The sequence below is a fragment of the Gastrolobium bilobum genome, unplaced genomic scaffold, assembly GCF_033153095.1.
Source record: "Gastrolobium bilobum isolate Gb01-03AN ecotype WA unplaced genomic scaffold, APGP_CSIRO_Gbil_v1 utg14512, whole genome shotgun sequence".
NCBI classification, from domain to species: Eukaryota; Viridiplantae; Streptophyta; class Magnoliopsida; order Fabales; family Fabaceae; genus Gastrolobium; species Gastrolobium bilobum.
Window position 1 is genome coordinate 23,491 of NW_026899105.1, and position 20,047 is coordinate 43,537.

The 20,047-nt window shown below is 39.4% G+C and overlaps 1 pseudogene; it reads right to left on the reverse strand.

Annotated features, from left to right (window-relative positions):
* Window positions 1-1,978: 1,978 nt before the first annotated feature.
* Window positions 1,979-5,517, reverse strand: LOC133287283 (uncharacterized; annotated as a pseudogene).
* Window positions 5,518-20,047: the final 14,530 nt, after the last annotated feature.

The window sequence follows — 20,047 nt, forward strand, 5'->3', positions numbered from 1 at the left end:
TATGGGGTTCTGAATATCCGGATATTGATATCCCGATATTGCCAGTCAGATATCCAGATATGCCCCCGACAAATATCCGGATATTTTGAGTTTTCAAAGAACAGTAGCTGCACTGTTCATACAGAACTGTATTTGGGGTTTGTGGACCCTAGATTGGTGAAATGAGACTTCTGTAATGATTAATCTAAGTCGGAATCAAGTGATTAAGGGCTTGTGGCTTTGTGAGAAGCCTTAAGACATGAAACGTAAAAGAGAAGCGTTGTCTTTATGTTTATGTTTTTGAGCTTTGGTTGTTGATATGATTGTTGGTCCGAAACAGATTGTGATTCTGCTATGTTTGGGTATTGAGCTTGTGTGGACTCTTGGCTTGGATAACTAGCTTGCAAGGTAAGCTTTCGTGTCCTCGGTTTAGCCATTGTGTGTTTCCACCATATCCCATGGGGGAATGGTTTATATGCATGAGGTGTTTACATGCTTTGGTATTTGAAATGTTGTTGAGCTTTATGTGCAATGGCTTTTAAAATGTATGTGTTGTTCCACTTTGACGGTAAGCCTGAGTATGTGGCGTCATACAAGACGGCGACACTGTGGGTGGGTGCAAGTGGCGTCTTGAACTAGTGTGGGTAATAGACGTATTCATGCATTTCTCTGGCCAGTAGATTAGTATTGACACACATGACATGATTATCTGTTGCATTGCACTATTTTGGAACTTATACTGTTGAGCTATTTTTGAACTTATATTGCACATGTAAGTGAGCTTGGGGTGGAAGATCCTTGAGGACCCCTTGTCTTACTGAGATTTCTGTTTAGAGATCTCACCCCACGTTTGGGGCGCTTATTTCAGGTTCAGGTAACCCAGGGGTTGAGACCTCTAGCGGCAGGAGGCCAGAGCTTAGTTGATTGATGTTTATCTGCTTATGCTGAATGTGCTTGGATGCTGATTATGTCTGTTGATATTATGCTTTTAGTTCATTTGATGTTATTGTTGAGACTCTGTTGGTTAAGTCGTTTATTTGGTAAGCATGAGGATTGTCCATGCCACATTGACTTTGACTTTCTGATTTTAGTTTTGGGTTGTATTAATGTATCAGGATATTATCCGGACTACGTGTAGTAGATCTGTGACTTAGATACTCACTTTATATTTATGAAGTATTTCAGTTAGCTGTCTTTTGCAATTTACATACAGGCGATGTTTTATGAAATTGATTAAGTAATCAACTTGGCTAAGTATAATGACGTCATAATTGAAAAGAAAAAGATATTTCGCATTTTTAAATTAAGTGTGGCTTAATACGATGACATGTTGACAAACCGGGTATACATTGGGTGTTACAAGGAGCAATAGCCAGCAGCCACTGATATGAACCTTACCAAGAATAGTGAGACCCAAGACCAATTTAGTTAGGATTGTTTCTACAATCAAGAATTTAAAATAAAAAATAAAGAACCTTGACCCGTCATCTATGGAAGATAAGAACCAAAGGTATAAGAAGGATAAAGACACCACACTCAAGAAAGAAGAAGGTGAGTGATAAGTCTGGTTTGAACGCCACAAGAACAAACTTACTGATAAGTTCAGATTTCTAGATAAGAACCAAAGAGAAGAAACCTCTCTATTATATTATAACTTCAAAATCTGATTACAAGAGTTGTATCCTCCCTTATTTATACTTGGAACATCCCTCCAAGAATAAGAAAAGACTAACAAATGAAAAGACACTAATTTAAAGTTTACAACTTGGAAAAGGAAAAGACTCTAATTAGTCCACTAAACATTAATGACGTTCGAAATGTTAATCTACCCCACTAAGCATTAATAGCATTGAAAATGCTTTCAGCCCCACTAAGCATTAATTGACATTGAAATTTGCTACTCATTCCACTCAACCTCTCTTGCATTGATGACATTGACTAAAGTCTGATTATGAATAAATTTGGGCTTGATGTCTTCATGATTAGCCCACATTTGCTGGATCAACCCACTAAGAGCTTCTTTAAACTTCTTGGCCCTTGATATTGTGATTGGCCCATTTGGCAATTGTAATAGATCGTTAGGTATTGTCTCCTTATTCATATCATTCCCTTCCTCTTCAAAAGGATTTGTCCTCAAATCTGCACCTTTATCAAAAGGAGATAAATCAGAAACATTAAATGTTCCACTAACATTGTACTCACCTGGAAGGTCAAGCTTGTAGGCATTAACATATATCCTCTCAATCACTTGAAATGGTCCATCACCCCTTGGAAGCAGTTTGTAACGTCTTTAGGCTTGAAACCTTTCCTTTCTCATATGTAGCCAAACCCAATCTCCGGGTTCAAAAACTACTTTCTTGCGCCTTTTATTGGCTTGGTTGGCATATTGTTCAGTTTTCCTCTCGATGTGTTGCCGAGCTTTTTCATGAATCCGCTTAACAAGTTCAGCCTTCTTCTTTCCATCTAAGTTAACATGTTCATTTACTGGTAAAGGAAATAAATCCAAAGGAGATAATGGATTAAACCCATACACAATTTCAAATGGTGAAAACTTAGATGCTGAATGGACTGCCCTATTATATGCAAATTCAACATGTGGCAAACATTCTTCCCATGATTTCAAATTCTTTTGAATCAAAGAATGCAACAATGCAGATAAAGTCCTATTAACCACCTCTGTTTGCCCATCTGTTTGTGGGTGACAAGTAGTAGAAAACAAAAGTTTTGTTCCTAGTTCACCCCACAAAGTTTTCCAAAAATAACTTAAGAGTTTGAATCTCGATCAGAAACAATACTTTTGGGAATACCATGCAATCTTACAATTTCTTTGAAAAACAAGTCAGAGATATATGATGCATCATTGGATTTATGACATGGAATGAAATGTGCCATTTTTGAAAATCTATCAACAACCACAAACACTGAATCCTTACCCCCTTTTGACCTAGGCAATCCTAAAACAAAATCCATGGATATATCTACCCAAGGTTCATTAGGTATAGGCAAAGGAGTATACAACCCATTAACTTTAGATTTAGCTTGTTTACAAGTAATACATCCCTCACAGACTCTCTCCACTTCACGTTTCATATGAGGCCAAAAGAAATGTTCATGCAGAACATCTAAGGTTTTAGACACTCCAAAATGCCCCATCAAACCTCCCCCATGAGCTTCTTTAACAAGCAACTCACGCAATGAACTTTTAGGCACACACAATTGTTTCTCCCTAAACAAATATCCCTCATGTCTAAAGAACTTTCCAAATGCAGTTTTCTCACATGCTTTAAATGCATTACCAAAGTCAAGATCATCAGTATACAAGTCCTTAATGTACTCAAATCCAAGCAATTTTGAAGTTAAAGTGGAAAGTAGAGCATACCTTCGAGATAATGCATCAGCCACAACATTTTCCTTACCCTTCTTTTACTTAACCACGTAAGGAAATGTTTCAATGAATTCCATCCATTTGGCATGTCTCTTGTTCAGCTTGTGTTGGCCCCTCAAATGTTTTAAGGATTCATGATCTGTGTGAATCACAAACTCCTTTGGCCAAAGATAGTGTTGCCATATTTTCAAAGCCCTGACCAGTGCATACAACTCCTTGTCATATGTGGGGTAATGTAAAGCAGCCCCACTTAGCTTTTCACTAAAGAAGGCAATGTGACGTCCTTCTTGCATTAGAACAGCTCCAATACCTATTCCTGAGGCATCACACTCAATTTCAAAAGTATTAGTAAAGTTAGGCAAAGCAAGCAAATGAGCATTACTTAATTTCTTCTTAATCAAATTAAATGTCTTTTCTTGTTCATCACTCCACTTAAAACCCACATTTTTCTTAATAACCTCAGTCAATGGTGCTGCTAGGCTACTAAAGTTCTTCACAAACCGTCTATAAAAACTAGCCAGCCCGTGAAAACTTCGAACTTCACTCACACAAGTAGGACTAGGCCAATCTTGAATTGCCCTTACCTTTTCTTCATCCACCTCTATCCCTTTAGAACTATCAGCAAAACCAAGGAACACAAGCTTGTTAGTACAAAAAGAACATTTTTTAGATTAGCAAACAACTTCTCTTTCCTCAAAACATTCAAAACAAGTTTTAAATGCTCAACATGCTCATTCAAGTTTTTGCTATAAATCAGAATGTCATCAAAATATACAACCACAAATTTTCCAAGGAATGCATGTAAAACATGATTCATCAACCTCATAAAGGTGCTGGGTGCATTAGTTAAACCAAATGGCATAACCAATCATTCATACAACCCATATTTTGTTTTGAATGCAGTTTTCCACTCATCACCTTCTTTAATTCTGATTTGATGATATCCACTCCTAAGATCAATTTTAGTAAAAACACATGCACCATGCAACTCGTCAGCATATCATCAATTCTAGGAATGAGATGTTTATACTTTACAGTGATATTGTTGATGGCGCGATAGTCAATGCACATCCTCCAAGAACTATCTTTCTTAGGCACAAGCATTACTGGAACAACACATGGACTCATGCTCTCACGCACATGCCACTTTTGCATAAGCTCATTAACTTGCCTTTGGAGCTCCTTTGTCTCTTCAAGGTTGGTTCTATATGCTGGCCTATTTGGAATTGTTTCCCCTGGTATGAAATCAGTTTGGTGCTCTATACCCCTTATTGGTGGTAAACCATCGGGTATTTCTTCAGGGAACACATCCTCAAAATCCTGCAAAACAGAAACAATTGCACTAGGCAAAGAAGAATAAACTTTGTTAGTGTTAAAAAAAAGCCTCCTTATACAAGAGTACAATCATAGGCTGTTTTAGGACCAATGTTTTGTTAATCTCACCAACTTTCACAAAGAAGTTCTCCTTTTTTCTCTCTTTTCTTTTCTCACTATCTGAAACTTGTTTTTCACTCTCTTTTTCTCTCTAATTTTCTCTTTCTTTTTTCTGGCCACTCTCTTTTTTCAACCTTAATTGATCCTCATACACTTGCATTGGACTTAAAGGAGCAAGAGTAATGGTTTTGTTATTCATAACCAATGAGTATCTATTAGTGTACCCATCGTGCATCACACGTCGATCAAACTGCCATGGACGCCCTAAGAGAATATGCCCAGCTTACATTGGCACAACATCACATAACACCTCATCCTTATACTTTCCAATTGAAAATGGAACTACCATTTGCTTGTTCACCTTGATTTCTCCACAATCATTCAACCATTGTAGTTTATATGGTCTAGGATGTTTCAGAATTGCTAAATTTAACTTCTCCACCAAACTAGTACTAGCAGCATTTGTACAACTTCCTCCATCAATAATCATGGAACAAACCTTGTCCTTTACATTGCATCTAGTATGAAAAATATTTTCTCGCTGCAACTCCTTATCTTCTTTAACTTGCACATTAAAAGCTCTTCTAGCCACTAAAAGCTCTTCTTTAACTTTACATTACATTTGTCTACGTGTTGTAGTTCCGTGACTAGAGATATACTTATGATATTTAATTAAGGAGGTATTTCTATTAGATGTCTTTGCAATATAATGACGTCATAATTGAAAAGAAAAAGATATTCCACATTTTTAAATTAAGCGTGGCTTAATACGATGACATGTTAACAAACCAGGTTAACACGAGGTGTTACATTTTATGGTATCAGAGCACTTTCTAGAGAAAATCCTGTATGTATTGCAATAACCTAGGACGTGTGTCTGTCTTGTGTGTTTACTCTAATGGGTTATTATTATGATGATGCATGTGTGACCACATAGCGTGGGCCTGATCAAATCATTCTTGTGTAACTTGTGCAGAATCATGGTAAGGTCCCAGAGAAACCAAGAGACAAATGAGGATCGATCGGATCCAGTCCTGACTGCATTGGCTGACATGCAGGCAGCAAGGTTAGCCGATCAGGAGGCCAATAGATTGGCTAACCAGGCAATGATGGACGCCGTGCAAGAGGCGAACCGGAAAGTCACCGAAGATGTTCTCGAGGCGGACAGGCTGGCGAACATGACCATGATGAGGGTCATGTTGGAGGAGATGAGGGCTGGCCGTGCTGAGGGTCAGTTTCCTCCACAACCACCTCCACAACCACCTCCACCTCCACCTAGTCTGCAGGAGGAGAGCCAGAGCCATGTTGAGGGCACTGGTCATACTACCAGGGTGATGGAGTCCTATGTGGTGCCTGCTGAGGACCGCGATACTTTAGACCGTCGGCTGAATGTTTTCCGTAAGCATAAGCCACCTTCCTTTGACGGGTCACTGGATCTCATTGCTGCTGCGAGATGGCTACAGGCGTTGGATAAGATATTTCGGGTCATGCAGTGTTCGGACCCGTAGAAGCTGGTGTTCTCCACGTACATGCTGGAGGGAGATGCACACGAGTGGTGGATGAACACCTCTCAGGCTTATGAGCTACAGGGTCATGTCATGACGTGGCCATTCTTCGAGGACTGCTTTTTGGGCAGATATTTCCCCTATGATGCGCAGGAAAGGAAGCAGGGGGAATTTGATAGATTGGTTCAGGGCTCGATGTCGGTTGACGAGTACCTGGCCAAGTTTAATGAGCTGGTGAAGTTTGCACACTTTCGGATGGTTGTGCCCACTCCGACCTTTTTGGCTGTTAAGTTCCGTAGAGGACTTAGTAAGGTGATTGCTGAGCATATTGCTGGAGCTGCATCGAGGGACTTCGGTACCTTGGTGCAGCAGTGTAAGGACATCGAGGATGTCTGTATCACGAGTAAGGTCAAGAGGGACAAGATTGCGGATGTGAAGGGAACTGGTAGTTCCACTTTATGGAATGACAGAAAGTTTGCTGGTCAGGGCAAAGGAAAACAGTTGGCAGCTAGACAAGCACCAAATCAGTTCAAGAGCACTGCGACTCAGGGGAGTACAGCGAGACCTCCTCCTCCTAGATGCTCGAGATATGGGAAGGTTCATTTGGGGCCGTGTCCTACCGGTCAGACCATATGTTTCCAGTGTAGCAAGGAGGGCCACTATGCTAGAGATTGTCCGTCGTCGATGGCGAGAGCTGCAACAGTTCGTGTAGTTCCTTCGCAGATGGTTCCCCTTCCACCTACAACGGCACCAGATGTGCCACCTGCTATGGGGCGAGTTTATACACTAGATCGGCAGCAGTCGGACCAAGCTCCGAACCTTGTCAGAGGTACTGTTACCATTGGTGCATCATCTGTGGATGTTTTGTTTGACTCTGGGGCTACGCATTCATTCATTGCTACCCCGATTGCTATATGGCTTGAGTTGCCCATGTCTGTGCTTTCTCCACCATTGCGGCTTACCACCGCCACCGGAGAAAAGTGTGATATCTCCACTGTACATCGAGATGTCGTGTTTCAGTGGGATGGCCGTGACTTTTCGGTGGACCTGATAGGATTGCCGATGGCCAACTTAGAGATTATTCCGGGCATGGATTGGTTGTCCAGAAACTGTGCTTTGATTGATTGTTGTGCCAAGAGAGTGGTGATGTGGGAGGGAAAAATGACCTTGAAGGTCGAAGCATGTGAGAGGGAAAAACAAATTTCAAGCGGAATAACTCATGCAATCAAGATTCATGCTTTAAGACAACATGATGTTACCTTTGTTTGTGATTCAAACACCAAGGAGATCAGTGTCAGGTTTGAGGGGTTCAAACCCTCTAACGTTGATCCACACCACCCCATGTCCTAATCTAATCAAATCAAAAGATTGTCTCTAGGACATCCATATACTAACAAGCTCCCACTTGGCCTAGAGCCAATCTGACCTAAGTCGTATACCTAAAGCCTCATAATGAATATCATGTTTTCTATGAGAAACAGCCTTCGTCAGAGAATCGGCTAGGTTATCATCTGTGGGAACATAATCCATCTTTACATCCATTCTATCAATGATTTCTCTAATCAGGTGATATCTGCGGAGCACGTGCTTAGATCTTTGATGAGACCTAGGTTTCTTTGACTGCGTAATGGCTCCAGTGTTGTCACAAAGCAACTGTGTGGGCTCATCCACGCTTAGAACCACCCTTAGTTCAGATATGAACTTCTTGATCCACACGGCCTCCTTAGCCGCTTCTGAAGCAGCTATGTATTCAGCTTCTGTCATTGAATCTACTGTTGTCTCCTGCTTGGAACTCTTCCAAGATACTGCCCCACCATTTAAGGTGAATACGAACCCTGACTGTGACTTGCAGTCATCTTTGTCACTCTGAAAGCTGGCATCAGTGAACCCTTTCACTGAAAGATCATCAACCCCACCATAGACCAGAAACGCATCCTTAGTTCTTCTTAAGTACTTAAGGATGGTCTTGACTGCTGTCTAGTGACCCTCTCCAGAGTCAGACTGGTATCTGCTCGTAATGCACAAAGCATATAGGACATCTGGTCTCGTACATATCATGGTATACATGATGGATCCAATAGTCGAAGAGTATGGAATTCCACTCATGCGATCCTTCTCAAGCTGTGACTTAGGACACATAGCCTTTTGAAAGATGTACCCCATGACTGACAGGAAGAAAACCCCTTTTCTGTTATAAGGGACTCAAAAGAGAAAACTCAGTACTGATGCTGAGTTACGAGCAAAGAAAAGACTCAGTACTGATGCTGAGTTAAAAATATTGAAGGGTTTTACCATGACATCAACCAGGCAATGATGTATCTGTGCCCATTCTGTTATAATCTGCATTGCTGCAAGATTGCTACAACACTGTGTAAGCATGAAAGTCAGTGATTTAAAGCCAAAGTCTAAATGGAAACCAAAGTCAGACTTAAAAAGCAGAACCAACTCAGGGTGAAAGGCCAATGGATGAACCATTCAAGCACAAGGATCAATTCAAGGGAAGAGAAATTAAGTAATGAATAGCGGAAGAGGGTTTAGGGTTCAGTAATTTGTTAGGTTTGAATCCCATCACATGAAACATATTTGAGGGCTATATGGGTGAAAGAAGCCAAGCTACAAAGTGTCAATGCACAAAGAATTCTTCCTCAAGAAAATAGAGTCAAAAGAAAAAGAAAAGAGGGGAAAACCCCAAAAAAATAGACTAAGTACAAAAGCACTAAATAAAAAAAAATAAAAAAAAGAGGAAGGCAAAGCTAAAAATGCAAGGTGGACACTCGTTCCTTCAAATCTTGTGTACATGGATGTGGATTCAATCCTGACAGAGCATGAATCAAGCAACTAGACCTGATGATTTTTAGTTTGAAGTTCCAAGATGGATCGACCTGAGAAGCAAGCTCCTAACACACACACTGAATCATCCAAAAGCTATGAATCCCTGGGAAGATGAAGCCAACAAGAAATACTGAAGTTGAAGTAAGGATGATGGCTGAAGATCAATAATCAACTACACAATGCTTTGGAAATGTTGCTGCAATCTGGAGAATCTCAACAATGGTCTTTGATACAGAATTGATGAATGTTAACCTGAAGAGTGTTTTTGTTGCTCGAGGACAAGCAACGTTTTGAGTTTGGAGTGTGATAACTCTCCAAAAGAGAGTTATTCTAGGCTTAAATGTGATGTTTTGGGTACTATAATTGCATGTTATTCTCTTGATTTTATATGATTAATGCATGAATTCTGTGATTTCATGGTTTAATGGAGAATTATGTTAATTATGAGAATTTGGGCATAAATTGGGGTTTTAGAAACATTTAAATGCACTTGTTATTTTACTGCAGGTCGATGCTTTAGCATCAGGAAGCAGTGTTGTAGCAATGGAGATGAGGTCAACAGTACATACTGTTGACATCAGCACCAGCAAACCATGGATCCAAGCCCAATTTGGTTGATGAAGCTTCTGAACGTGTACGAAAAGATCTGATTGGAAGACGTGCTCAACATCATCGAGAAATCACAAGATTATCTTCATCAAATCAATGATTATAGATCGGATTCAAATCTGAATTGTAAATATGGAAAGAATCCTGTGAGACATGCCATAGCACATGCTGTCACCTTGACAGCAAAACAGAGTGCCAATCTCAATCAATCACAAGACAGCTTTGAGTGATGATTTGCATGGACTGGAAGAGATGATTAAAGCCCAGAATGTCAGAGCTATAAAGGAACGAACTCTACACAAAGAACGTACGGCTGATATGTTTTGAGACACCCATTTGGAGGCAGATTCAGAGAGAGAAAGTGGATGAAACACTTGGGAGGAATTTGAGGGTTCGTTAGGAGAAATCTCGCAGATCAAAGGAGGAAGCTGAAGTTCAATTGAGAGATCATTGAACCCAGCAACTTGCTGCACTATTTCAGCAGCTGAGGCAAGGTTGATGGTGGTGGAGCTCACAGTTGCTGCGATAGCAGTGCTACAGCATCACCCCTGTTTTCTTTACTTTAGATCTATGGAGTCTTATTCTTCCCTTGTTGTTTCTTTTCACCATATTATGGGCTAATTTATTAGGATTGGGTGATAGAGTACCTTTATTGTGATGTAAACAGTATTGCCTAAACTTTGCTACATGATTTTCCTTTTGGTTGCTTAATAAAGTGTTATATTTTCTTTAATCTTGTCGATTCATCGAGAGAGGTTGTAAGGTAATTAGGATGTGTGTTATAGAGATATAGATATTTCCTGAATGTTATTAAGCATTGTGGTTTAATTAAGTAATATTAGTTAATTGTGAGTAGAGAAATCACTTGCACCACAAAACCAATTGGAACTTGAGCTTAATGGACTCATAACTTTGTTGGCCATAGAAATGTGGGACTTAGTATAAATGTATTGTTGGTGAGATCCCTTGCATGCATTGGTGTTCTGGTTACTGTTTGGATAATTGTTGTAGCATGGTTACTGCATTCTGTTTATATTGCAATAATGGGGAAATTGATCCTAATCTGTCTTGATACATTTGAACACTTCTTTTGATACTGAATTCTTGTTTAGTTAATCAGTAGCCTTAGTTTACTTTGCTTTACTTTTAAGTGTTAATTTAGTCTTTAGTTCTTCAACAAATCATCTTTGTTACCTTGATTGCTTCACGAAAGCTATAGCATTATATAATCTCTGTGGGAACGATATCTGGACTCACACATCCACTCTATTACTTGTTGATACGTGCACTTGCGTTTTTGTGTGATTTAATTGATTACGAAATTGCACAACAACTTGTAAAACAAATTTCAAGTTAAAATAATGAGAAATGGTGCCAGAACTGATACTGGCTATGGAAAAGCGCGTACCGGAAAGGTACTGCAAAAAATAATATAAAAATATGATAAATCTTAGAAAAATGAGTAGGATCAGATTCCAAAGTTTGGAATTAAAATGTCAAGCGTAGCTATTAGAGCCAATACAGCGTGTTTAAAATTAAATCTGCTATAAATACTCCTTTTGCACAAAACCCTAGGCCATATTGGCTTCATACGTGAGTGCTCAGTTGCTGAGTGCTTCTCCCTTTGCTGTGTTCTTCTTCCTCCTCACCTTGAGAGTCAAGAAGTCACCTTTCTTCTTGGTTTCTTCATCAAAACACCTAGTGTGAGTGTGCTTGTGAATTGTGAGTGTGGAGAGTGGCCTTGAGAAGTGTTCAGCCACTATTGGGGAGTGGTTCTAGGGGCTGACTTGTTAGCTTGAGGTGGTGGGAGCTTGGTGTGGCATTTTGGAGCTTCAAAGTGTCACCTTTGTGAAGAAAGAACTCATCTTATGTGTCATTTTCGTGCTCCCTCTAAGTCAGAACCATAGCAACAGTTTAGAGAGCTCCAAAAGCCTTCCTTTTCTGAGTTTGAAGCTTGGGTAAGTTGTTGAACCCATGATCTTGCGTTTTTATGCTTAAAAGTGGAACCTTGATGCATGTAATGGATTAAAGATCATAACTTAAGATTGGGTAATGTTAAACACACCTTAAATCGCATGTTTAAGCTTCTGGAAGCATGAAATGAGTCACCTTTCGGAAGGATATCTTGCGAAATGCAGAACTGCATTCTGTCGCGAAATATCTGGATATGATATCCGGATATTGATATCCGGATATGGGGTCTCTGATATCCGAATATGGATATCCGGATATGATATCCGTATATGTATATACAGATATGATATCCGGATATGCCCGCGACAAATATTCGGATATTCTGGGTTTTCGTGAACAGTGAAGGTACTGTTCATACAGAACTGAGTTAGGGGTTGTGGACCCTATGTTGATGAAGTGAAGCTTCTGTAATAATTAACTAAGTCAGAATCTAAGTGATTAAGGGCTTATGGCTTTGTGAGAAGCCTTAAGACATAAAACGTAAAAGAGAACCATTTTCTTTACGTTTATGCTTATGAGCTATGTTATTGATATGATTGCTAGTCCAAATCAGATTGTGATTCTGCTGTGTTTGGGCTTTGAGCTAGTGTGGACTCTTGGCTTGGATTGTTAGCTTGCAAGGTAAGCTTTCGTGTCCTCGGTTTAGCCATTGTTTGGTTCCACCATTTCTCATGGGGGGATGGTTGTATGCATGATGTGTTTTCATGTATTGTTTTCTTGAAATGCTAACGAGATGTTAAGTGCAATTGCTCATGATATGTATGTGGTGTTACGCCTACAGGAGGCCAATGAGCGGTCATGTGGGTTGGTGTAGCGAATGGCTAGTACCGTGTGGGTTTAGATGGATTCCTACACTCTCTGATCAGTAGAAATATTATAACACATATGACATGATTATCTGCTACATTGCACTATTTTGAGAACTTATACTGTTAAACTGCTTTTGAACTTATATTGCACATGTAAGTGAGCTTGGGGTGGAAGATCTTTGAAGACCCCTTGTCTTACTGAGATTTCTGTTTAGAGATCTCACCCCACGTCTGGGGCACATATTTCAGGTTCAGGTAGTGTGGGGGTCGATTCCTCTAGCGGCAGGAGGCTGGAGCTGAGTTAGATTATGCTGTTATCATGTTATTATGTTGTATGCTGACATGATGGATTTGGATGCTGTTTATGTTTTATGTCATTTATGATTATTGAGTTGAGACTGCTGTGGGGGCTGGTGCCTTATTTGGTGAGCATGGGGTTTGTCCATGCCGCTTTGATGTTAGTACCTTTACCTGTGTTGTATAAACTATTAGGTTGTCCGGTCTACGTGTTGTAGTTCCGTGACTAGAGACATACTTATGATATTTAATTAAGGAGGTATTTCAGTTAGACATCTTTGCAATATATATACAGGCGATGTTTTTATGAAAATGATTAAGTAACCAAGTTCGTAATGATAATGACGTCATAATTGAAAAGAAAAAGATATTCTGCATTTTTAAATTAAGTGTGGCTTAATACGATGACATGTTAACAAATCGGGTTAACACGGGGTGTTACAGTACCCTTCCTTTTGAGTTGCCTCTCCACCTTTATGGCCATATGCACCATGTCATCTAACTCCACATAATGTTGTAATTCTACCACATTTGCAATGTCCCGATTTAAGATAAGCAAAAATCTGGCCATAGTAGCTTCACGTTCTTCATCTACATTGGCTCGAATCATGGCTATCTCCATCTCCTTGAAATAGTCTTCAACACTTTTAGAACCTTGTGTGAGACTTTGTAATTTCTGAAATAAGTCCCTATGGTAGTGACTTGGAATAAATCGCCTTCTCATGACAGCTTTCATGTCATCCCATGTTTCAATAGGTCTTTCACCATGTCTCCTCCTGTTTGACACAAATTGATCCCACCAAACAATAGCATAATCAGAAAATTTTATGGCAGCCAATTTTACCTTTTTCAACTCATAGTAGTTATGACAATCAAACACCAACTCCATCTTTCTTTCCCACTCCAAGTAAGCTTCTGGATCATTTCTGCCTTGGAAAGATGGAATCTTCATCTTGATACTTCCTAGGTTATTATCAACCCTTTCTTCATTACGGACTATTCTTCCTTCATTTCGACGTTCATTCTACTTTGTATCAACTGTAAAATTGGTGTCATCTTCATTTTGATGTTCTGAAGTTCTCGGTTGTGGCTCTCTTTGTTCAACTCTTTCTATTCTATCTTGCATTTCATCAAACCTGAAGTTCAATCTTTCAAATCTGTGTGTCATGGCTTCAAAGTAGAATTTGAAATCTTTAGAAATTCGAGCATCACCCTCTTGAGACATTTTTTTTAATCTGCAAAAAAAAAAAAGTTAAAATATCCTCACAAACACACCCTCACGTGTTTCTCCCCCAATTAATAGCTCTCACTCTCGTGTTTCAAAATTAGGCTTTTATCCTCTTATAAGCTCACACACTCCTGCCTTTTTCCCCTCTTTTGAATTTCCTCTTTTAGTTCTTAGCTGAACTCAATTGAAGTTTTCTTGAAGAAATCCAAACAGATCACAAGATGTAATACAAAGAGACAAGAAGAACAAGAGAATATTTTTTTGATGTCAAGAATTAGGGGTAAAGAAATGTTGGAATGACAATAAATTTTAAGCAATAACTGAAATTAATTAAGAAAGGAAGTACACACTGGAATAGAAAAGAACAAAACTAAAAAGAATTCAAAGAGACAAGTTTTACTTCAAGGAATTTGGATCAGATTTTTTTTTCTTCCTATTCTTTTTTTGCTTTTGAAGATACTAGATTTTTTTTCATTTTTTTTCCTTCCTTTTTTTTTTTTTTTTCTTTTTACTTTTGCAGATACTAAGACTTTGTTTTTTTTTGGCTTCCGAAGATACTAATATTTTTTTTTCTTTTGAACAGTACCAATGGGAATAGTTGACACAAGAAGGAGAATGAAATAGAAATAAAAAAAGTGAACAATAAAATAAAAGGATAGATCAAACCTGATTTAGAAGACTAGCTTTGATACCAAATGATATAAACCTCACCAAGAATAGTGAGACCCAAGACCAATTTACTTAGGATCGGTTCTACAATCAGGAATTTAAAATAAGAAATAAAGAACCTTGACCCGTTATCTATGGAAGATAAGAACCAAACATATAAGAATGATAGAGACGCCACACTCAAGAAAGAAGAAGGTGAGTGATAAGTCTGGTTTGAACGCCACAAGAACAAACTTCTTGATAAGTTCAAAGTTCTAGATAAGAAACAAAGAGAAGAAACCTCTCTATTATATTATAACTTCAAAATCTGATTACAAGAGTTGTATCATCCCTTATTTATACTTGGAACATCCCTCCAAGAATAAGAAAAGACTAACTAATGAAAATACACAAATTTAAAGTTTACAACTTGGAAAAGGAAAAGACTCTAATCAGCCCACTAAACATTAATGACGTTGGAAATGTGAATCAACCCCGCTAAGCATTAATAACATTGAAAATGCTTTCAACCGCACTAAGCATTAATTGACATTGAAAATTGCTACTCATTCCACTCAACCTCCCTTGCATTGATGACATTGACTAAATTTTGATTATGAATAAATTTGGGCTTGATGTCTTCATGATTAGCCCACATTTGCTGGATCAACCCACTAAGAGCTTCTTTAAACTTCTTGGCCCTTGATCATATGATTGGCCCATTTGGCAATTGTAATAGATCACTAGGTGTTGTCTCTTTATTCATATCAGCCACCCCAAAACCAGAACCAGCCATTAGATCCAGTTCTGGAAGAGGTAAATCAGCCTAAAAAACAGTCGGGGAATGATGTGGATTATGATCATGTCCATATCAGTGAGGATGTGTCAGACACGGCTTCCACTCCAGTACCCCAAAATTGAGTGGTAGCTCCGGTACCAAACAATCCCTCTCAACATCCAGGGGATCTTGCGGCGCATGCTGCCTAATCTGCTGATCCTGACTCTCGGCTGGCTCAAAATGTCTTTGTTGCAATTTTGCAACTAATGAAAGAGATGGAGAATCGTAATAACCTCTAGCGGCAACAAGACTCCCAAAGGATACAAAAAGAGAATACTAGGAGAATGTGAGATCTGGAAGAGCGCATAATGGGGGTGACTGGACTAGGGGCAAGAGGAACCGAAGGCCAGGATGCCAATGGCCGAGAAGGAAATCGCAACTCGGATCACCAAAACCGGATCATTGAGGTGGAAAACCGGGAAAGGCCTAATCCGGTGAGTACGATGAATCCGAACCTGGAGAACCCGACAATGGGTGACCAGAATGTTGTTGTGCAGGCCCTGACTCAAAACACTTCAATAGAAGCAAATGGATAGAGACACCGGGACGGAATCCACCCCAACCAGAATGCACAAATCATCAGAGGACGCGTGGAACCTAGTGCCTATAGAAGAAAATATAGCAGGGGGCAGTATAATAACAGCCCCTTCACTGGGGATATTTTGAATGCTCCTGTTGGGTCAAAAGCTGTTGGGTGAAAAATATATTATGATGAAGACGTTCCTCAATTCACTAAGAAAGAACACAGTTGCTCTCTTAGTTTCAACCGAAGTGCACAAGTGCACGCATCAAGTAATAAATAGGAGTGTTAATGCCCAGATTATCGTTCCCACGAGGATAGACCTCTAATTAATGTCTTATACTATTTTACAAAGAATTGAAAATGAAAGGAAAAGTTAGTAATTGACCTGTCTGGTCAAACGTTCCCTACTACCTTGACAACGTTCCTCAAGTATAGTAGGTTCAATCGGACAGAAAACAGTTCATCACTTCGTTATGTATGATGCTCTTCTTGTTGAGAGAAGGAAAAATAATATTCATGGGAGAGAGTTATAGATACAAGATCGAACAAATAATAGAAAAATAACAATAGTAATAACAGTAATTAAGAGACAACAGGATGGATGGTGTAAAATAATTTAACAGAATGAACGGATCCACTGTTCCATTCTTAAATTATTATTCTTTCTACTCAAGACTTAACACTTTTGTCTTTGTTCCAGTCTCTTAACTGCCAACGTCTGATTCCTCAGCTTATGGACTGGATGGCTCACAAGTTTTCATATTCCTATGGCTCCCTTGACTCCAACAGGTACTGGGTACAAGACCTTAAAATGAACGAGGTGGCCCCTTATTCCTAAGGCAACCAGCAGAGTTATTTCCACAACACTACCTTCCTCCTCCTGTTAAGCTGTCTGAAATCTCTTCCTTATGGAAGTTCCTTTCTCAGTATGTGTTCAATTTCCCTTGATACACAATGAATATAGCTCACTTAACCAGAGAAATCCAAAAGCTTAAATACAAAAGTTTCGAACATAAGTCTTTAAGAACTTTGTAGTTTTTCTGTTCCACATATAGTTTAGCCCATGGCTACTAGTTTAAACATTATTATTCCAAACTGAAATCTCGTAGACCCGAGATTCAGTTCAAAGATAACGAATGGAAAGGAGAGAAATAACACTTGTATTTAAATGAAAATAAGTTGATTACAATAAAATGAAAAGTGGAAAATATGGTTGTTGCTCGTGAGGAGTCTTGAGTGGGTGATACAGATGATGATGAAGTGTTGTCACTTAACTAAAGTTAAAACTGTACAAAAAATACAAAGAAAACTATAAACTAAACTAAGTGATCTCTTCTTAAGGAATTCGATGGTTGTCTTCGTGCTGGAACATCCTATTTATAGGCAGAAGAGTGAAAGGCAAAGTGGGTAATTCTCTTGGAGTTGTTTTCTTGACTGCATGGAAAGGGCGATGTGAACAGTGCTTTGAGGGGCGCAAGTGGCTGGATGGGACAGTTGTTGTTGAGATTTCTCTTTCCTTCTGATCGTCCCATGCCTTGCTTTCCTCCTTAGCCAATAGGAACCGTTTATTCTCTGTTGCGCACGTTTCCTCTTGCTTGATTGCTGCACCGCTTATGCTTTATGGAAACTTATTTCCAACGTTTCCTACAAAGTGGTCAGAAATATTAAATGAGTGGAGCAGGTGTATTTAATGATCCAAATCCGTTCCCCTTTTTATATATTTTCTAAAGACTTACGTCACCATCCATTCCCCACTGTGTTTTTGTCAAAAAGATATTAAACATATGCTTTTAGTGCTAAAGTTGCTCATCAGGTGAGGGAACGAATGGCATTTTGCCATCAAAATGGGCTTAGATGGGCACAAATTTTCGTCCCATCAAGCTCTTTATTTTTTGTTCTAATGTTATTCCATTGAATGTGTAAGTGTGGTAACCTAAGCTTTAGATGATGACCAATTTTACGCATGCTACATGTTTGACAAATGTTCTGTTTGATAGAGTAGAAGTCATACATTGATGGTTTTGTGTAGAGTGGTTCCTTGATATAGGTTGTTTTGGCATAACCATTCTTTCCTCATGCACATAAGATGTTTGATGTTTGGTTTCTATAAATCATGTGATTGATACATGCCAAGCTTCTGATAATACATGTTTGATGCTTTACTATCTTACCGCGCGATTCACGTGGATTTGGCACGAATCGCGTCGGCGATTTCTGAGGTAAAAAGGCTTTAATTCTCATGGTGTCAGCTGAGCATATTTTTGTTATTCATAAATTAAGCTGCAAAGTATTAGTCCATAAATCGATGAGTAACAAGTAAAACTGGCTAACCATAGATGAACATCTGAAATAGTTCCTTAGTATTCATGTATGCTAAATGCTTGCTATTTGGTTGCATACATTGAAGGTACATATATATCTTGGTGTACTACTTAAGGAACTAGGAAATTTGATTGCTGGTTAAGCTCTATCCATATTCTATGCTTTATTCTTGAATGCTTTGCCGATTTAAATTGGTAATCAAGAATTAAATCTGGGAATTGGGAATTGTTCATAAAAAGGTTTAAATATAATGCATTGCTGGATATCATAGGTTATAATCATTATATTCCATAAGATAAATGCATTGGTATTTTTCTGGTTTTCAGGGAAAGCAGACAAAGAAAGGCACAAAGGCCGGAACCAAGGGTACTGCTACATCTAGTAGCATGAGGCCAAGAGCCTCATCCAGTTATGATGAAGACAGATTTCTCTTTACGAAGCATCAACAACAGTATGAACAATAGTTCATGCCTAAGAAGGTGATACCTGAGAGGCAAATTGCCTTGGAGACATTTCCCGAGACCAATTCCCTCTTGGCTCTGATCAAAAACAGGAAGTAGGAAACACTGGCAACATTTGCAACACCAAGCTCTAGCTCCATTCTGAAGGAGTTCTGTGCAAATGTGGATAAGGACATGATCAACACCACCCGAGTAAGTTGGGTGAGAGGGAAAGAAGTTCCATTTGCAGCTGAAGACATAGAGGCTTTCCTGAAGACCTCTTATGATGAAGAAGATGCCTGCAGGTTCAGAATAATTTTTAATAAACTTCAGCCCATCATCGCTAGGAGTTTATACAGGGAAGATATGCCTGAGGTGGCAGATAGAGTAAGGAGGGGAATCACTGGCTTATACTCTTCCTGGATAACAAAAGTAGGATTAGATCATGTGCCAGAAAAGATGGTAAAGCATGAATTAACTGGTGAAGCTGCATTCTGGCACCAATTCAATGATTCTACAATCATATCATCCACTAATCTGACAGACGTGAATGTGGAGGGGGCTACACTAATTTATGTGATAATGAGTGAGAAGAATCTTGACATATCCCATATCCTTTCTGATAGGATCCTCCATATCATCACAGCTAGCAGATGAGACTTTCGCTTGGCACATTCATCTCTGATTATGCATTTATGCATCCAAGCTGGAGTCCAGATACCAGCAGAAGAACCAATGGATGTGAAGGTAGCTTCAACCTTGACATATGAAATGTACAGAGACATGCTTGTAGAGGCAATGAACAAGCAGATGATTAGTGTTGCAAAGCTGGCACCATCTACCTTGGCTACGAGGAGCCCGCGTATGTGGCCTTGCGAACCTTATGGCCTACATTCAGAGCACATCCATCCCTCCGCTACAGCACCTCAGTCCACTACATCCACAGCACCTCAGAGACTAGCACCACCACAACATCTTTATGCAGATTCCCCGGTTATTCTAACCATGCAAGGACAAATTCAGAACATGCAGGGACAACTTGACCGTTTGAGCATACAGGGTGACTACTGGACACGCATGCTAGAGGGCATCTGTCAAGTCACTGGAGTGGACACGTCCGCTTTTTAGCCACATTTTCCACCGCCACTAGCTCCTAAGGAGCCCCTTGAGCGCATAGTCCCTACTGAGCTAGCAGCAGAGCCTATAGAGACACCACAGGCTGCA